The following is a 19315-nucleotide window of genomic DNA, read 5'->3' as shown; positions in this document are numbered from 1 at the left end:
GCAGATCTGGCTAGATTGCTGGGGAGCAGGAAGGGACCCCAAAGCCAGGCAAGGGCCTGTACTCCCCAGAGAAGGGAGAGGTCAGGAAAATGCAGGAGGTGGCCGAGTTGAAGCACAGGGCTGAAAAGGTTGCAGCACCATGGAGGTTAACAGAGCGACAAGAGGAGGGACAGACTGGCCAGTCTAGGGCAGGATTAGCTGGCAAATTGGACACTTCCACAGCATGCAGGATTTTGGGGCGGAAGATTTAAGCACAGGGCAGGCAGAGTCTTGGTACCACTTCTGCTACCCTTTGCACGACCAGCTGGGTGCTGGCTGGGGCTGGGCCACACCTCGCTGGCGGCAGCCTGTACGACACTGCCACTGCGCGCCACAGAGGTCAGGGACTGCATCCCTTCTCTCTGAGATCAGTGCATAGATGCGGGGGCCAGAGTGCTCACTAGCCCCAGGGGAGCAAGCAGTTTCACGTACCAGGGGACCCCCACAAACAGGGCTCGCCTGCACCACCAGCTGCAATGGTCTGGCAGTGGGCCCGGCCCTGGGAGAGGGGAGAAGCTACAGTGAGGCAATGGCAGCACTGGCCCCACAGGCATGCACTCCAGAAAGACAGCCTGAAACCAGAGAGAGGTTTACATAGTAACAGCCTTGGACATATAAGACGGAGCAGGGTTTCTGGTTCTGCGGGTGGCTGGATTCTTTCTGTGTTTTGTAGAAAAGACTGGCCTGGAACTGGGGAGTCCCCAGCTTCCCCAAATTGGGCAAACTTTTAATAAAGACTTTTTCCTCCTCCATCAATCTTTTGTGTTATGCCTGTATCCAGTGGCAGGCACCAAATCCCGCTTTGTTCAGTAACAAAATCATACTATGTGCCAAACTATCCTCCCAACAACTATATACTGTAAATACCACTACATCCCCATGTCATAGATGAAAACAAGTTATAAAAAAATATTAAGTAACTTTGAAGCTCACACAGCCAGTAAACGCAACAGCTGAGATTTACACTCACCTTACAAAATTATTTAAAGAAATGAAATTGAAAAAGGAAGTAAAATACTATCAGTGTCAATAGAGTAAAAGTGATAGAATGCACTCTGGCTGGTATGGCTCAGTGGGTTGAGCGCGAGCCTGCGAACCAAAGGGTTGCCAGTTTGATTGCCAGTCAGGGCACAGGCCTGGGTTGCAGGCCAGGTCCCCAGGGGGGGAAGCAACCACACATTGATGTTTCTTGCCCTCACTTCCCCTCTCTCTAAAAACAAATAAATAAAACCTTAAAAAATATATATAGAATACCCTTTCTATTCTTTAAAGCAAGACTCTCTAAAGAAGTCTATGGTATTGCAAGGAAAAAAAGCCTTTTAAATATTCTAAAAATTAAACTTTTAACTGATTAAGGCTAGTAGTGTGCACTTTACCCAATTCATGCCTAGTTTTCCTCAGCAAGTAACTATTATTTTTCTCTGTTTCACTGATTGGGAAAACGTGATTTCACTGCAAATGTAACATGGATTAAATGCTCCATTCAAAAGATATGGGTGATTGAATGGATAAGAAAACAAGACCCACCTTACATTAAGAAATACAAAGACTGCAAGTAAAGGGATAGATAAAGGTATTTCATGAAAATGGAAAAAAAAAAGGTGGGGTAGTAATACTTATATCAGACAAAATTGACTTTAAAACAGAGGCTGTAACAGCCCTGGGTGATATGGCTCAATTGGCTGGAGCATCGTCTGTGAACTGAAGAGTTGTGGTTCGAATCCCAGTCAGGGCACATTCCTGGGTTGCAGGTTTGGTTCCCTATCAGGGCACAGTCTGGGGGCAACCAATTGATGTTTCTTTCTATCTCCCTTCCTCTCCCTCTAGTCTATATCCTCAGATGAGAATTGTTTTTGGTTTTTTTTTTAAACCATACACACAAAGGCTGCAAGAGATAAAGGATCCAGCAATTCCACTTCCCGGTATTTTATCCAAAGAAACCCAAAGCACTGATTCAAAAAGACATTCATCCCTGTGTTCACTAAGGCATTATTTACACTAGCCAAGTATGGAAGCAACATAAGTGTCCATCAACAGAAAAATGTAGGACTTCGGCCAGCATATGTAAACATGGTTCACCTCCTCGCACAACCACATCAAAATTACAACTAAATTATAGAACAACCATCACTCAGAACCATCAGAAATCAACTTGAATGGAAGTCTGACAACTACTTAATAAAGGAAATCACATCCATAGAGACTGGAAGGAGGGGTGGAAACACAGAACCAGCTGGTCTCACATCCATGTGGGGTAGATAAAAATTCAATAGGGATATCTCAGGAGTGAGGAGTCCCAGCCCCACACCAGGGCCCCCAGCCCAGGGTTCCAGTGCCCAGAAGATAAGTCCCCATAACTTCTGGCTTCAAAAACCAGTGGGGATTGAGCTGGTGGAAGAAACTTATGGAGTCCCAAAGAGTTTCCCTTAAAGACCCACACACAGACTTACTCAGACTCACTCCCTCTGAGCTCCAGCACTGGGGTAGCAGTTTGAAAGGCATCAGTGGCATAGAGGGACGAACTGAAGTGTCTGGCATCAAAGCAGGAGCTAGAAGACAGCTTTCTCCCAGACAGAAAGGTGGGCAGAGGCCATTGTCCCTTTTCTGAGCCCTCCCCCCAACTGAGCCACAGAACTAGCAAGTGGAGCCATATCTGAGACTCTATCAACCAGGCTATCACTGTTTGCCCTACCCTGGAGATCCCCTGAGTCTAAATCCCACCCAACTCATAGCTGTTAACAGTGGCTTTTCCACATGAATGGCCAGTCTTGGCTCATGCTTCTCAACTTCCTAAATCCTTTCGAACAAGCAACAGGGGGCCTCAGTGAGGCCCCAGCCCCTTTACCTCTTGCTAAGTGGCCCCTGGCACAGTACTAGCAGCAGCCAGCCTAGGTTCACAGCTTGATTTCACCTAGAAAATTCCAAGCCCAGTACAAGTAGCAGCCATCTCAGATTGCTTTATAGCTCAGGCAGTATGGCCCCAGGCAAAACACAGGTTGGAGCTCACCTTGGCCTGTACCACCCAGAAAACCCCAGGGAATGCACACCCAGTGGACAGCTACAGACATCCAAGCATCACCACCCTGGCCCTGCACAGCTGATCCTCCACAGAGGGTGGAAGTTAGTAGTAAGTGGTCACAGCCAATCCTCACAGCTGCCTGACCTAGGTAAATCCCTCCTACTGATCTGCCAACAGCAACCAAAGCTTAATTTCAAGAGAAAGGTATACTCAGACCACATGAAAGGCGAAGCTCAAGTACCCAGCCTGGGTGACAGGGGAGCTGTGCCAATGGACCCTAAGGGACATCTACTACATTAGGCCACACTACCAAGACACAGAGTCAGAGCAGCTCTACCTGATACATAGAAACAAACACAGGGAGGCTGCCAAAATGAGGAGACAATGAAACATGGCCCAAATGAAAGGACAGATCAAAACTCCAGAAAAAGAACTAAATGAAGTAGAGATAAGCAATCTATCAGATGCAAAGTTCAAAACACTGGTTATTAGGATGCTCAAGGAACTATTTAAAGACCTCAGCAGCATAAAAAAGATCCAGTGAGAAACAAAGGATACACTAATTGAAATAAAGAGCAATTTATAGGAAAATAACAATAGTGTGGCTGAAGCCAAGAATCAAATCAATGAACTGGAACATAAGGAAGAAAAAACAACTAATCAGAACAAAAAGAAAAAAGAATCCAAAAAAAATGAGGACAGTGTAAGCAGCCTCAGGGACAATATCAGTGTTCCAACATTTGTACCACAGGGGTGCCAAAAGAAGAGAAACAGTAAGAAATTGGAAATCTTTTGGAAAAAATAATGAAAGAAAGCTTCCCTAATTTGGTGAAAGAAATAGACATGCAAGTCCAGAAAGCACAGAGGGTCCCAAACAAGATGGATCCAAAGAGGCCCACTGCAAGACACATCATAATTAAAATGCCAAAGGTTAAAGATAAAGAGAGAATCTTAAAGCAGCAAGAGAAAAGCAGTCAGTTACCTACAGGGGAATTCCCATAAGACTGTGAGTTGATTTCTCAAAAGAAACTTTACAGGCTAGAATGGACTGGCAAGAAATATTCAAAGTCATGAAAAGCAGGGACCTATAGCCAAGACTGCTTTACCCAGCAAAGCTATCATTCAGAATCAAAAGGCAGATAAAGAGTTTCCCAGACAAGAAAAAAACTAAAAAAGTTCATTATCACCAAACCATTATAATAATTGATGTTAAAGGGACTTATTTAAGAAAAAAAAGATCAAAACTATGAACAGTAAAATGGCAATAAATACATATCTATCAATAACTGAAACTAAAAAACTAAAAATAATGATGATGATAATGATAATAATAATAATAAAATACACAACTAACTAAGCTAACAAAAAGAACAGAGACAAACTCATAGATATGGAGAGTGTTTTGATGGTTCCCAGATGGGAGATGGGCATAGGGAAATGGGTGAAGAGGTGAGAGGATTAAGAAGTACAAATAGCCCTGGCTGGTGGGGCTCAGTGGACTGAGTGCTGGCCTGAGAACCAGAGGGTCACCAGTTTAAATCCCAGTCAGGGCACATGCCTGGGTTGCAGGCCAGGTCCCCTGCGAGGGCCATGCAAGAAGCAACCGCACACTGATGTTTCCTTCCCTCTCTCCTCCCTCCTTTCCCTTCTCTCTGAAAATACATACATAAAATCTTTTAAAAAAAAAAGGTACAAATAGGTAGTTAGAGAATAGCCATGGGGATGTAAAGTACAATATAGGAAACAGAGTAGCCAGAGAACATATACATATGACCCATGGACATGAACATGGTGTGGGAACTGCCTGAGGGATGGAGGTTGCTGGGTGGAGGGCGGCAAAGGCAGAAAAATTGGGACAACTGCAATAGCATAATCAATAAAATATAATTTTTAAAAAATGTATAAAGATATATATACAATGGAATGAATATTACTCGGCCATAAAAAGGGAACTTTTTACCATTTGCAATAACATGGATGGACCTAGAAGGTATTATGCTAAGTGAAATAAGCCAGAGAGAAAAAGGTAAGTATAATATGATTTCACTTATATGTGGAATCTAAATAAACAAAATAAATGAACAAACAAAAGAGCAACAAACTCACACATACAGAAAATAAACTGATGGTTGCCAGGTGGGAGGAGTTTGGAGGGCTGGATGAAAAAGGTGAAGGAATTAAGAAACACAAAATGGCAGTTACAAGAGTCACAGGTATGTAAAGTACAGCACAGGGAACAGAGTTGACAATAGTGTGATAACTGTGCATGCTGCCGGGGGGCGGGGGTGCTAGACTTATCGCAGGGATCACTCTGAAGTCACATAAATGTCTAACTGCTAAGCAGTATACCTGAAACTAATATAATATTGACTGTCAACTGTAATTGAAAAATTTTTAAAAATAGTTTTTAAAATGTTCTTCACTAAGCCACATAAATTATTAATTTTACTAAATCTCAACCCTCGACTACACATCATTTGAATATTCTGTGATATGGGAAGTGCACACAAAGCACTTCTGCATACCAAACTACAAGAGTTACCCCAAGGAAAAGCACTAAAAGCACTTGTGTAATATAGTTGCAAGCTAAGCTAGCTGCTCTTTTCATAAAACACTATTTTTACTTGAAAGAAGGACTGGCAGACAAACTATGATTATTCAGACTTAGATGTTTGGCAGACATTTTTTCAAAAATGAACAATGTGAGATTGTCACTTCAAGGAAAACAACTGTCAGTATTTGTTCCAGTGATAAAATTTGAGCTTTCAAGCAAAAATTAGAAAAGACTTATCTGATGAGATCGGCAGTGATAGTAACAAATGTGATTTTTTTGACATTGTATAATAGAACATGTCAACATACAGTAGATCTGCAAAATTTAGTAAACCAGTGTTTTCCAAATGACCGATGCATGATGTTACAATATTACGCACGGGTAGAAGACCCATGCAGAGTAAAAAACATACTAGTGGATTTTAACATAACAGAACACAAAGCACTCCCTGATGTGGTTCCAGACTCCACAAGGCAATGGGACCCTAAGAAACCACCAGTTGTAAAGTTTTGATATAATATCTAAAAAAAAAACCCACAATTATTTTAAAAAGCAATTAAAACATTCCTCTTTTTTCAGGCTACATACACATATGAGACTACATTTTTCTTTATATACTACAAGCAAAACAACCAACTGCAGCATGTTGAACGTAAAAGCAGATATGTATCCAGTCAAACAGTAAAGAGATTTGAAAAAATGTAAAATATTATTCTTCTAATTTTCTTGGCCTAGGCAATACAATTATTTTCATAAAAACTATGCTAACATTTAATAGGGTTATTTTAAATAAATATTTTAAATTTTTCAGTTTTAATTTTTAATATAGTAAATATTATAGACACAACCCACAAACAGAAGCTCTTTGGGCTCTTTAATAATTAGTAAGAGTGAATACACCAAAATGTTTGAGAACTATTGTTACAAAGCAATGAGTAAGAACAAACTATTGCTACACACAAAAACATAAATGAATCTCACAAATAAAGTTGAGTGTAAAAAGCCTGTCACAGCTTACATAAATTCACAAACGAGCAAAAGTAATCTATGGTACTGGAAATCAGAATACTGGTTACCTTGTAGGGAGGTATAATGTTTCCTTTGTTGATCTGAGTGTAGATACACTTTTTGTGCACTTTTTTCTACACATTATATATCCCTCAATACAATTCCTTTTTAGTTTATATTTCTATATAAACATAAACCCATACACACAACTAACTGCCTCAGGCTCACCCACAGAAGTTCTGTTAACGCAGTTCTGTTAGAACTAGAATAGTTCTAACTATTCTAGTTCTAACTTCCGGACTTCCGGCCAAGATGGAGGCATAGGTGGACGTACCGTACCTCCACGCACAACCAAGATGGGAACAATTTAGAGACAGAATAACACCCAGAACTGACAGAAAATTTATCTGAATGGAAGTCGGACAGCCAAGAAGTTGAAATAGACCCGTTCATCCAGACCGGTAGGAGGGGCGGAGAGGAGCAGCCGGGCACAGGTTGCGGCCCGGAAAGCAGGGAGAGTTGGGTGCATAAGGCATCTGGGACGTGCAAGATCGCAGCGGTGGACCCTGAGTACCCAAGCAGCAGCTGGCAGATCCAGTGAGGCGGTGATTGTGGACCAGGGCAGAGCGTGTAACCCAGGATCCCGGGGAGGGGACTATGGTCCCAAGGAGAACGGAGCTACCCGTCATTGTTCCCTCTCAACCCTGCCCTCACATACAATATCACAACCCAGCAACTGGGGTGCCCAGCCCTGGTGAACACCTAAGACTCCACCCCTCACCTTAACAGGAGCAACCACCCCATCCCCCCCCCCCCAAAAAAGAGTGAGAGATGGCTCAAACAGAACAAATCAGTGCCCCAGAACTCATCCTTCTGAGCGACTAAGAGATAGCTAACCTATCAGATGCACAGTTCAAAACACTGGTGATCAGGAAGCTCACAGAATTGATTGATTTTGGTCGCAAATTAGATGAGCAAATGCAGGCTATGATAAGAGAAATGAAGGAAAATGCACAGGGAACCAATAGTGATGGGAAGGAAACTGGGACTCAAAACAATAGAGTAGACCAGAAGGAAGAAAGAAACAACCAAACAGGAAAGAATGGAGAAATAATTCAAAAAAAATGAGGAGAAGCTTAGGAACCTCCAGGACATCTTTAAATGTTCCAACATCCGAATTATAGGGGTACCAGAAGGGGAAGAGGTAGAGCAACAGATTGAAAACGTATCTGAACAAATAATAAAGGAGAACTTCCCCATTCTAGCAAAGGAAATAGACTCCCAGGAAGTCCAGGAAGCTCAGAGAGTCCCAAACAAGTTGGACCCAAGAAGAAACACACCAAGGCACATCATAATTACATTAGCCAAGGTAAAAATGAAGGAGAGAATCCTAGAAGCAGCAAGAGACAAGGGGACAGTCACCTACAAAGGAGTTGCCATCAGACTGTCAGCTGATTTCTCAAAAGAGACCTTACAGGCAAGAAGGGGCTGGAAAGAAATATTCCAAGTCATGAAAGACAAGGACCTATATTCCAGATTACTCTATCCAGCAAAGCTTTCATTTAGAATGGAAGGACAGATAAAATGCTTCTCAGATAAGGTCAAGTTAAAGGAGTTCATCATCACCAAGCCCTTATTTTATGAAATGTTAAAGGGACTTATCTAAGAAAAAGAAGATAAAAAACATGCACACTAAGCCCTGGCTGGTGTAGCTCAGTGGATTGAGTGCGGGCTGCGAACCAAAGTGTCACAGGTTCGATTCCCAGCCAGGGTACATGCCTGGGTTGCAGGCCATAACCCCCAGCAACCGCACATTGATGTTTCTCTCTCTCTCTCTATCTCCCTCCCTTCTCTCTCTAAAAATAAATAAATAAAATCTTTAAAAAAACATGCACAATAAAATGACAGCAAATTCACAATTATTAATAACCATATCTAAAACAAAAACAAAAGAAACTAAGCAAACAACTAGAACAGGAACAGAACCACAGAAATGGAGATCACATGGAGGGTTAGCAACAGAGGAGTGGGAGGAGGAGAGAGGGGGAAAAGGTACAGAGAATAAGTAGCATAGATTGTAGGTAGAAAATAGACAGAGGGAGGGTAAGAACAGTATGATAAATGTAGAAGCTAAAGAACTTATAAGTATAACACATGGACATGAACTAAAGTGGAGGAAGTGGGTGGGAAAGGGTATACAGGGTGGAGGGGAGTGAAGGGGGGAAATGGGACAACTGTAATAGCATAACCAATAAAATATATTTTAAAAAAGAACTAAAATATGCCCTTTTTCTTAAAACAGATCTGCAGGTGATGCTAATGGACAGTCAAGATACTACTCACAGACAAGAGTTTAATAAAACCAGGGAGCTTTATATATAGTATGGTAAAAAGAACAAAGGCTCTGAAGCAAGGCAGATCAGGTTTTTAATACAAACTTCTCTTCCCTTACTAGTATGTAGCCAAATGCAAATTATTTAATCCCTACAAGATTCTGTTGCTTCGGTTTGCTCTTCTGTAGAATGGGCACAATAGCCTATACAGTGCAAACATGAGAAATCAAACTATGTAAGCAGAGGAAGCGTCCAGCATGTTGTCCATCACTTAAATATTACGTCCCTTTTGTCTTTCCAGCCTCATCCTCTACTAATCCTAAGGCATGAGACAAATAACCCTCAAGTCTTGATTACTTCATCCTTAAAGTGAAAATCATGACCACCTCACACAATGTAGATCAAACAAAATAGTATATTTTTATTTGCAGAAGTATATATAGTGTAACTATATATAGAGATAGGGATTTTTGCTATAAACTCAAAAGAGGAAGAGGACACATAGGAAACTGGGCTATGTAGGAAAATTATAAAACAGGGGCTAGAAAATATGAGTATCAGCAGAAACTATCAAGATTGAAGGACACGATCAGAAGGCAAATCAGAATAATAATGTCAATTCGGCCAGGGACTGACATTTACTATGAAAAATGCCAGCCCAACATTCTTTCTCAATGTCTGTATTTAGAAAATAGCACAGTCTGTATCATCAGAAAAACAGGCATATTCTGTAAGGGTCCAGGCACCTGCCTGACTGTGGGGAAGGAGCATCGTGTTGGAGCTTTATAAACCAGGGTGTTCTTACAGCACCTTCATACAGAGACCAATGGTCCTTTTAATAGAATGTTATAAACTTTTACATAAGTGGAGGAGCTTGACAAAAAAGATCTACGCAATTGTTTTCAATACTAAATATATGCCTAACTGTCCAAGTAATTAAACTTTATAATGCATAAAACAAGAAATACAAACTTTCTTTAGTTTCTTTGCTTTTCAATATTCTACAACTTCAAGTTTGATTTCTCATAACATACCAGAGACTGTCAAGCTATGGCATACCCATGGCCTGTTTTTGTATGGCCTGTGAGCTAAAAATGAAACTTACGGAGGAGGGAAGGAGGGGGAAGATATGGAGGGGAAAAATGTGAAGGAGAAAAAGAAAAAACAACAGAGACTGTATGGGGCCCACAAAGCCTAAAATATTTTTTACAGAAAGCGTATGCCAAAACCTGAGCACACATCTTGCTGTCTTCTACTTTTGAACCTTGTGCTATATAACATCATCATCAAAGCCTTTATCAATCCAATTAAAATCCAACTTCCACACTAAATAAATAAAAGCTACATCTAGAAAAACATGTATCACCTTACTCTTCATTAGAATATCATACTACTGCCCTGGCTGGTGTGGCTCAGTGCTGGCCTAGGAACCAAAAGGTTGCCAGTTCAATTCCCAGTCAGGGCACATGCCTGGGTTGTGGGCCAGGTCCCCAGTAGGGGGCATGCTAGAGGCAACCACACATTGATGTTTCTCTCCCTCTCTTTCTCCTTCCCCTCTAAAAATAAATAAATAAATTCTTAAAAATATATATATCATACTATCCTTGCTAAGTTCAGTTCAAAAACTAACCATTCACAAGGCACCCTCCAGGAGGAAGTAGAACCATTAACAGACATAGTACCTGCCCCCAAGAAAGTGAAGGAGCAAACAGTTCATTTCCTAAAACAGGGCAGGTACTGTAACAGAGACATGCACTGGGCACTCCCTGTGAACAAAATGGGTATACTTAAGATACCCTTCGGAGTTCTGAAAGGTTTCTTCAGGGAGATGCACTCAACCCAGAAGGATGAATAAAAGGAGAAACAGCATGAGCAAAGGTGTTTAACTGCAAGATATCTGTAGAAACTACCTGCTGCTCAATATTATTAGTAATGGCAGATCAGGCAAGAAGACTAAAAAGGGACAGGTCACAGAAGGCCTAATATGTCATGGCATGGAGCTTAGGCTTTAGAGCCAATGGAGGGGTTTAAGGAAGGGAGTGACACAGACATTTACACCTACTGGGTAGATGCTCTGGCTACTGTGCAGAAGACAGGTTCACTATGTGAGTGATCCAGAAACCAGTTAGGGGGCTAGTGCACTTGTCCACGTGAGGTGAGAGTCTGAACTAAGCGGGTAACAGTAGGAAAGGGGAGAGAATTACAGAAACACTTAGGAAGATTTATTTTTGACTGAGAGAAAAGGGAGAAGACTAATGGCACAGACTCACATCTTAAATGGCTGGATGAATGGTGGTAATACCTTTAAGTTAGAACAAAACTACAGAAGGAGATGATTTTAACTTTTTGTGTGGGAGGGGGTACAAAGCGGGGGGGGGGGGGTTAAAATAAGCAGGAAAATGGGGAAAATGAGTTCTGTTTTGCACCTACTGAATTTGAGAATCACCAAAACAGATACATATGGGTGATCAGTAGCCAGTGAGATACACAAGTCCAGAGCTCAGGACAGAGCTCTGAGCTGGATACAGAAATTTGAGAGTCCTCAGCATACAGGGAGCAGTTAAAGCCAACAGAGTGAGCACGACCACTGAAGGAAAGAATCTTAAAAAGTGCAGTGAGCTAAGGAGCCAGCCCTCAGGAATATCAACATTCACTGAGAAATCAGAATCAATAAAGATCCCTTCTTAACTTTCTGCTAGTTTTAAGAGCTTCAAAAATCTTTTCCTGCTCAACAACAATCTGAAAAGAATAAAAACAATGAAATATGTTCATTAGAATATTTCATCTAATGGATAAAGATTAAGAAATTCAGTAGGGAGAGGGCTTTCCAGGTATAAGGCACAGCATATGGAAAGAATAGGAACACGACAATACAGCATTACTTAGGCATTTGCTTATTGGGTTTTTACAGTAGGTATGCATGTTAGAAGGGCCTTAAAAAAATGGTACACACCAAGGCCTACAAGAATACAGAAAGGGAACAATCAAGGAAGCCTGTGCTGTTGACAGCATGAACCATTTTTAACTTCTCCTTACCCAGCACATCCACACTCTTCAGGTCTCAGCGCAAGCATGAACTCCTTCAAGCATCTCCCTTTCCTGCTCCCCCAGGCACATCAGGCCATGCCAACCGCCACCCTGCCCGAGCCACTCGTCCACACGCCCACTGCAGCATTTATCACACCCTGCTACAATTACCTGTGACATGTGTCTCCCCACTAGATTGACTATAAGCTCCTGAACAGCAGGGAATTGTAATTTTTGTATCCCATACTCCCAGCACTCCCTTACTAGGAATCTAACAATCACTCAACAGATCGCTGTTGAACAGATGTCTGAAACATATCTGTGACACCTAGGACTACAAGCTCCCTAGCCTTGGACTGCACTGCACTTGCAGATTTATGTTCTTTGTTTTACTTTACTTATGATATTAAAACAAATCTATAAACAAATGTAAAACGAGTGCGGGGAGATGTAGCCCAGGGAAATAAGAAGTAACAAAAGAACACCCCAGAGGAAAAACTAGTTCCAGAAATTCCTAAGCAAAATAAAAATAATAATTGTAGCTACCATATTAAGCAAAAACTATTTACGTGCCAGTCAATGTTCCAAGTTCTGTGTCCTTATCTCTTCAACCCATACAACCCAACACCAGAGTATCATCTCCCTTCTACACAGGCACAAACAATCCATCTCTCTTCACTCTGCAATTAGTTACAGGTAGAAAACTGACAAGGAATTGACCATATTTGTTTGTATACTGAATCCTGCACTTCAATAGCTACATTTTCAGTAATCAGCACAATTAATATGGAACTAGGTCCCAAAAAATTCACTAGGAGAAAGTCCTTTAGTACCTTCTACATCCCACTATATCCAACATCTTCACATTTCAGGAGAGAAAACCTGAACTGACCATGTACTCATTCCTCCACTGGCAAAACCCTGCAGAAAGGTCACCTCTGTGTGGAGTGTACTCATATATATATAAACATAAAACGTGTGTGTGTGTGTGTATTTTTTTTAAAGAGAGGGGAAAGAGGGGAGGAAGTAAGGGAGAGAAAATCAATATGAGAGAAAACATTAATCGGTTGCCTCTGGCACACGCCCTGACCTGGGACTGAACCCACAACATAGGCTTATGCCCTAACTGGGAATTGAACCTGTGACCTTTCATTTTGTGGGACAACACCCAACCCACTGAGCCATACTGGTCAGGAGCTCCCTGATTTGTTTTATAAACTATGAGGGGGAAAAAACCCCCACTAACATTTATATAGTACTTCACAGTTTATAGTACTTTACAGATGACATTTATATCATCTGCCATCTGAGCCTGATTTTACAGATAAGTAAACTGAAGCTCCAACAGATAATTAATGAATTTGGATTTCAAATCTCAGGCAAAAAATTCTTGGAGTTGAGGTTTCTAAGCTTCCATCAGATAGCAGATCCTCCTGCACAACCAGGTATGATTCTAGGTACCAGACTATTTTTCTGCAAAAAGAAGGACAAACAAAAATTTTGACCAAGAGATTTATCAAAACATGATCTGAAGCTCTAAGCCAGTAGAGCAAAGAATTAGACTCTCGTAAATGAAGAACTCCTGCCAGTGAGAAAAGAAGCTCAGAGACAGTGCTTTTCCACAGCTCACAAAGGCTGCTGCTCCCTCTAACTCCTATTTCCAAGTATGATCCACACCTGGATAATCTGATCATCCATAAATGCAAACTGGCGTCCTCTTGCTACCTACATTAAGAAGTATTGCTGGCTAATTGGGCTACAGACAATAACTTTGCTCCCTTTTACTTTTCTGTAATTTCCAGTTTCTACCATGAGCATGTTGTTTTAACAGTGGAAGAAATAAAGTTCTTTTAAAGTTAAAATAAAAAATAAGAAGAAAAAAGCAACTCACATAAGAATACCTACATTATAATTCTACTTATGTTAAAGTTGCAAAGGTAAAAAAATATTGGTTAGGATATGTACTCGTTTGGTAAAACTATAAAGAAAAGCAAGGAAATGCTTTACACAACACTCAGAGAACCGGTTACTTCTGAAGGAGGGAAGAGAAGGAGGGGGATTCAATCAGGCAGGGAATGGCAAGAGGCTTCAAAGGTACTAGAATCTCCCTTTTGTTAAGCTGGTAGTAAAAACAGACCTTCAATTCATCCTTCTTTAAGTTGAAGATGTATGTTATATGAGCTTTTATACATATGGCTTGTTTCACAATTTAAAAAGAAGATATAAACAGAGGTGAGGAATCAGAATTTGGGGACTGTAACCCAGACTTCTTCCACTTACTGACTATAGCAAGCAAGTCACTTAAGCAAGTCATTTAACCTCTCAGAGGAGTTTTTTCTTCTTATTTTATAGATGAGGAAGCTAACAAGTAACATAAGTTTAATACTTTTCTGTTTAAAGTTCCTAGACCACAGTAGGACACGCAAATAAAGCCTTGGCTGGTGTGGTTCAGTGGACTGGGTGCCAGTCTGCGGACCAAAGGGATAACTCATGGTCAGGGCACATGCCTGGGTTGCAGGCCAGATCCCCAGTTGGGGGTGTGTGGGAGGCAACTGATCAATGTTTCTCTCCCTCTCTTTCTCCCTTCTTTCTCCTCTAAGTAAATAAAATCTTTTTTTTAAAAAGACGTGCAAATAAAATGATGATGTGAAGTGAATACCTCCTTAATAAATAGTAGAACATCATAATATTGTACTAAGAACTCAATGATAAGACAAGCAAGGCTATTCATATTCCAGTCCCCTCCTATATAATAATGGCAACAATTATTATTTTTAACGGGTACTATGTAGCACACTGTATTAAGTGTTTTCCATAGATTATTCTGTTTAATATTCAAAGCAACTCTATGAGATTAGCTCTCTTATGCCCACTTTACAGATAAGACCATTGTGCCCAAGATCACACAACGGGTAGTAAATGGCAGACAGACCTCAGAACCCACACTCCTCACATTAGTTCTGCTTCACTTCTCACTATATTTAAATCGTCTGTCTCTCCCACTACATGAAAGCTGTTCATTTTCATTTCTCTTGGCACTTAGCAGGCAATAAGTAAATAAATAAATATTGAGCAAATATTTCATATACACACAGTGTTTTCAGGACAGTTATTTCAGGACATGAACTGATTTGTTCCCCTTGACAGCTTTGTGAAGTATGAAAGTGTTTTTCTTTTAACCATTTTAACCATATTTAAGTGTACAATTCAGTGGAAGTAAGTATATTCACAATGTTATATAACTGTTAACACTTAGTTATGAAAGGTTTATAATGTCTCTACTAATATCATCCAACTATCAAATTCTGGGATGGGGATTTGAACCTAGGACTCTCAACCCCTCAATTCACAGGCTATTCATTCTACCAAGGTGCCTATCTACTAATATCTCCATCTGCTCACCACTCTCACCAGAATATAGGGAGATTCAAATTAGATAAAGATATCAAAGCACTCTACGTACATTCCTACAGCACAAATGACCACAGTTGTGAGGGGGGTAAAAACATCCACCAAGGCTATTACTTTTCATTTTGAGTTTTCAAAAGCTAGAAAAATATAAAATATCCAACCACCTATAGATCAAGCCTGCAGATCTACAAAAGCAATGTCTGGACCCCAAAGTAAAGTTATAAGGAGAAATGCTTGCATTAAGTAGATTACACTCTCATCTAATGACAGGTAACTTATTCAAACCTAATTTTTATTGTAATAAACCTCCATTAATTTTTTAAAAAAGCACTTTCATTCTAAGAACAAGTCCAGTTGTCCACCATTCTGCCCATTTTGGAACTACCAAAAAAAAAAGCTCTCTAAATATTGGGTATTTTTATGTGCTCAATTGTGAAAACCAAGGAAAATGATTTGTTTGTAAGCTGAACACTGAAGCTTAAACAAAACAACAACAAAAAAAGATTTTGACCCACTGGTGGCAATTGCATGCTCTTTACATCCCTCCCCATTTTTTTTCAGTTTGAACTCTAAAATCAACAGCCACTTTTTAAATATATCATAGCTAATGCAATTCAGTCCAGAAAACTGTTTCCCAAGCATGTTTCTCCCGTGCACACCCCTCTCTACCTCCTAGCATCGCCATTCTGCCATGAGAATAAGCATATTATTAAGCTTTAAATAAAATTGTAGATATTGTGTCTGTAGTTCATGTAATGTGTGTACATAATGCCATCCCCTAAAAAAATAAAACAAAATGATCCTATGTGCCTTATTTATCCACATCTGAAGGAATTCAGGTGGAATTCTTTCTATCAGAAAAAAATTCAATCTATAGAAATAGAGTCTATTATAAATCTTATCAAGTAATGTCAGAAGAGAATCAAATGAAAAACATCAATACCAAACTATCTCACCAATTAATATTTATGACATTTCCATATTTCCTGTCCTCTCTGTTTACACAAAGCAGTGGTGCCAAGACTCATCTCAGGATTATTAGCCTGCAATACAATGATGGGCCTAATTGCCTTGCAAACCAGGACACCAATAAACAGAGTCTTCAAGCTATCAATTTTAAGGCAAAAAAAAAAAAAAGGCCTAAGCTCTTTCTGCATGCAAGCATGCCCCCTGAATAGGAAATAAATTCAGCCTCATATTTTTCAGTTTCATTCATCAGTTCTTAAGCAAGGAATGCTAACTCAAGCCCATCAAATCTATTTAATTCAAATTCCAGTACTAATTTTTAAATGCACCGGGGGAGGACAGAAAGAAGAAGGCAGAGACATGATATAGAAAGATATCTGTCACATTCCAGTTTTATCTTCTTCACCTTTAGTTTGGGGCTGGGGTTTTTTTCTCCCAACTTTCTTGTCATATGAACACAGACATACCTCACTTTATTGCACTTTGCTTAATTACACTTCACAGATGTTGCAGGTTTTACAAATTTAAGGCAAAACCTTCCAGCAGCAATGAGATCACAACTCACTTGATTCTAATACTCGCTTTATTACAGTGGTCTAGACCCAAACCCGCACTATCTCCAAGGTGTGCCTCTAATAGAAGACATTCTCCCCTCCTTAATTCTATACCTCTCCAACTTTACCCTTTGGACTGATTTACTTCTAAATATGATACTAACATAAATGAAAAAAAAAGATTAAACTAACAGCTTAAGCCATCCTCTAGGAAACAGAATCTTTAATGTGCCTTCTCTCTCCTCTACAAAGTCCCTCTGATTATTGTCTCTCCCCAAACCACAGTCTCCAAAGCTGTCCATTTAAGTCCAACCCTTTACCTTCTTCTGTCTCTTGGAGGCCATCTGAATCCTTCCTTTTCATCCAATCCAGCTCCTCTCAGCACTGCTCATTCTCTCCATCCTCTGCCTCATCCACACCGACTCCATGTCTCCCCCACCTTTAATAACTCCTCTGTCACCTCACCATCAGCAGTCACCTCTCCTGTCCTATCAGTTCATCTCAGACATTCTTTCTCCAACACTCCCTCTGCCACCTTGACCAAGGGACATTTTCTTCAAGACACCATCCCCCAACCTTGCTCACCACCTGCCACTATTCTTTCAGAGTGAGTCCAGCTCAGCAACGTCTTCTGTGCCCTCTGCCTTGACCCTGCACCCAGGGAGCCACCAATGCCCCTTCCAATAGTTCCAAAATCGCCCTAAATACCATCCCACTGTGCCCTCCCCATTTCAATACTTGTCTGCCCATTTGGGAACTAATGCCTAATTTAACCCGTCCTGCCGGCTCACCATCACACTCCCCTCACTGAAAGTCCCAACCCCACCAGCTCCTATTCCAACCTCCATAAACACTCCCCAGGAAAACCCTAAATTCTACCCCCTCTGCTCTCCCAACCCACGCTATTCCATAAGACTCCACAAATGCCACCACCCCTAGATAACAAATGCCCACTTCAAGCTCAGGTCTCAACCCATGCCAAGCCCCTCACCGGCAGCTCCTACCACCTCTATGAACCTGCCCTAGGTCCACGCCAAATTCCACGCTCCTGAATTAACACCCTCCTAAGGGTCCTATCCAACCCTGCAATCCCACAGTCTATTGAAATTATCCCCTACCCTGCACCCCAGCTCGGATCCCAAAGTGTCAACTGGTCCAAGCCAACCCCAAATCCACCACCCTCATTCAGTCCCCTCCCCCATTAAAAGCCATCCCACTCCAGTCGAATCATCCAGCTCGCCCCAAAACCATCCCAAATTCCACCCCAACCCCCAGCCCAACGCTCCTGTCCCAGGTCCGGTTATTCCCTACTAAAAGTCCCCTTCCCCTGTCGCCCCCTTACCCCCAACCTGCCTGGGTCCCACCCTCACCCCACCCCCAGCCCGCGCCTGGACAAGTCTCCCCTGCCAGCCCGCCGTTCCATCGCGACCTCACCCCCCTTCCCCCAACCCGCGCTCCGCAGTCTCCACTCATTCTCCCCAGTACCACCGGCCCAGGCTCAGGACAAACGGACCGGGGGGGTGGGGGCTCTCCTCACCGGCGAGCCGCTGCAGGAGAAAACGGCGGCGGTGGCTGAGATGGTGATGCCCTTGTCTTCTCTGGGGGCTACAGAGGCGACGCTCTCGCTCCCTTGCCCGTGTCCAGTAAGGTGGCGGATGGCGCGCAGGGACCGGGAGCCTCCTCCTCCTCAGCGACTCCGCTCTGAATCCTCTGCAGTAGCTGCCGAGAAGCCCCACGGGTGGGGGAGGGGACGCTCCGCTGCGGGCTAGGGAGGAGGAGGCGAAGGGAGGGAGCGGGGCACCTCGAAGAAGGGCGGGGAAGGAGGAGCCGGCGCAGCGCCGCGACACGTCCCACAGCTTCAGCGTGCCCGGACCACAACTCCCGGCATGCCTTGCTCCGGCCCGCGCGCGGCCGGCGCCTGCCTCCGGCCGCCCAAAGCAGAGGGGCCGCGCCCTCCACGGTCACGGACAATGGAAGAAAGCCAACCTCACACAGGCGGCTTTTGCAGACTCAGAGCCCACATGTGAGAACGGTTGGGTAGCCCCATGGCCCCATCCCCATGCGGCGATGTTCTCTATCTTCAACCTCTTCAGGCGCGCGGGCGCGCGCGTGATTATACACGCCACCACCACCACACACTACACACACACACACACACACACACGCACACACGCACGCACGCACCCCGCTGCCGCCACCACCCACCTACCCACACCGTCTTCTGGCTCACTGGACTACATTTTCCAGCATGCGCCACAGTCTCTCGCCTTCCTTCCGGTCCCTGCGAAATGCTTGGAGGATCAGTTCACAGTCCGCCTCCATGTTAAGAAAAAGAAGTGGAGAAGAGGAACAAGGAAAGGAATGTGCCAACCCACCGAGGACGAGCCTAAGTGGATTAGCTCGC

The 19315-nt window shown here is 42.4% G+C and overlaps 1 protein-coding gene across 5 annotated transcripts in view; it reads right to left on the bottom strand.

Moving 5' to 3' along the window:
* FAM168A (family with sequence similarity 168 member A) overlaps positions 1–18770 on the bottom strand; it is a 174525-nt gene extending 155755 nt beyond the window's left edge. For 2 of the 5 annotated variants that reach the window (XM_028515968.2, XM_036028833.1), the window contains exon 1: positions 18449–18769. The gene's annotated coding sequence lies outside the window, so the exon portion shown is untranslated. Of the gene's footprint in view, positions 1–18424 lie in introns of all 5 variants that reach the window. The other 3 variants (XM_028515969.2, XM_028515967.2, XM_028515971.2) reach the window with 3 other exon arrangements.
* Positions 18771–19315: the final 545 nt, after the last annotated feature.

The sequence above is a fragment of the Phyllostomus discolor genome, chromosome 6 (genome assembly GCF_004126475.2).
Source record: "Phyllostomus discolor isolate MPI-MPIP mPhyDis1 chromosome 6, mPhyDis1.pri.v3, whole genome shotgun sequence".
Lineage (NCBI taxonomy): Eukaryota > Metazoa > Chordata > Mammalia > Chiroptera > Phyllostomidae > Phyllostomus > Phyllostomus discolor.
This window is presented reverse-complemented; position numbering and strand designations above follow the sequence as displayed.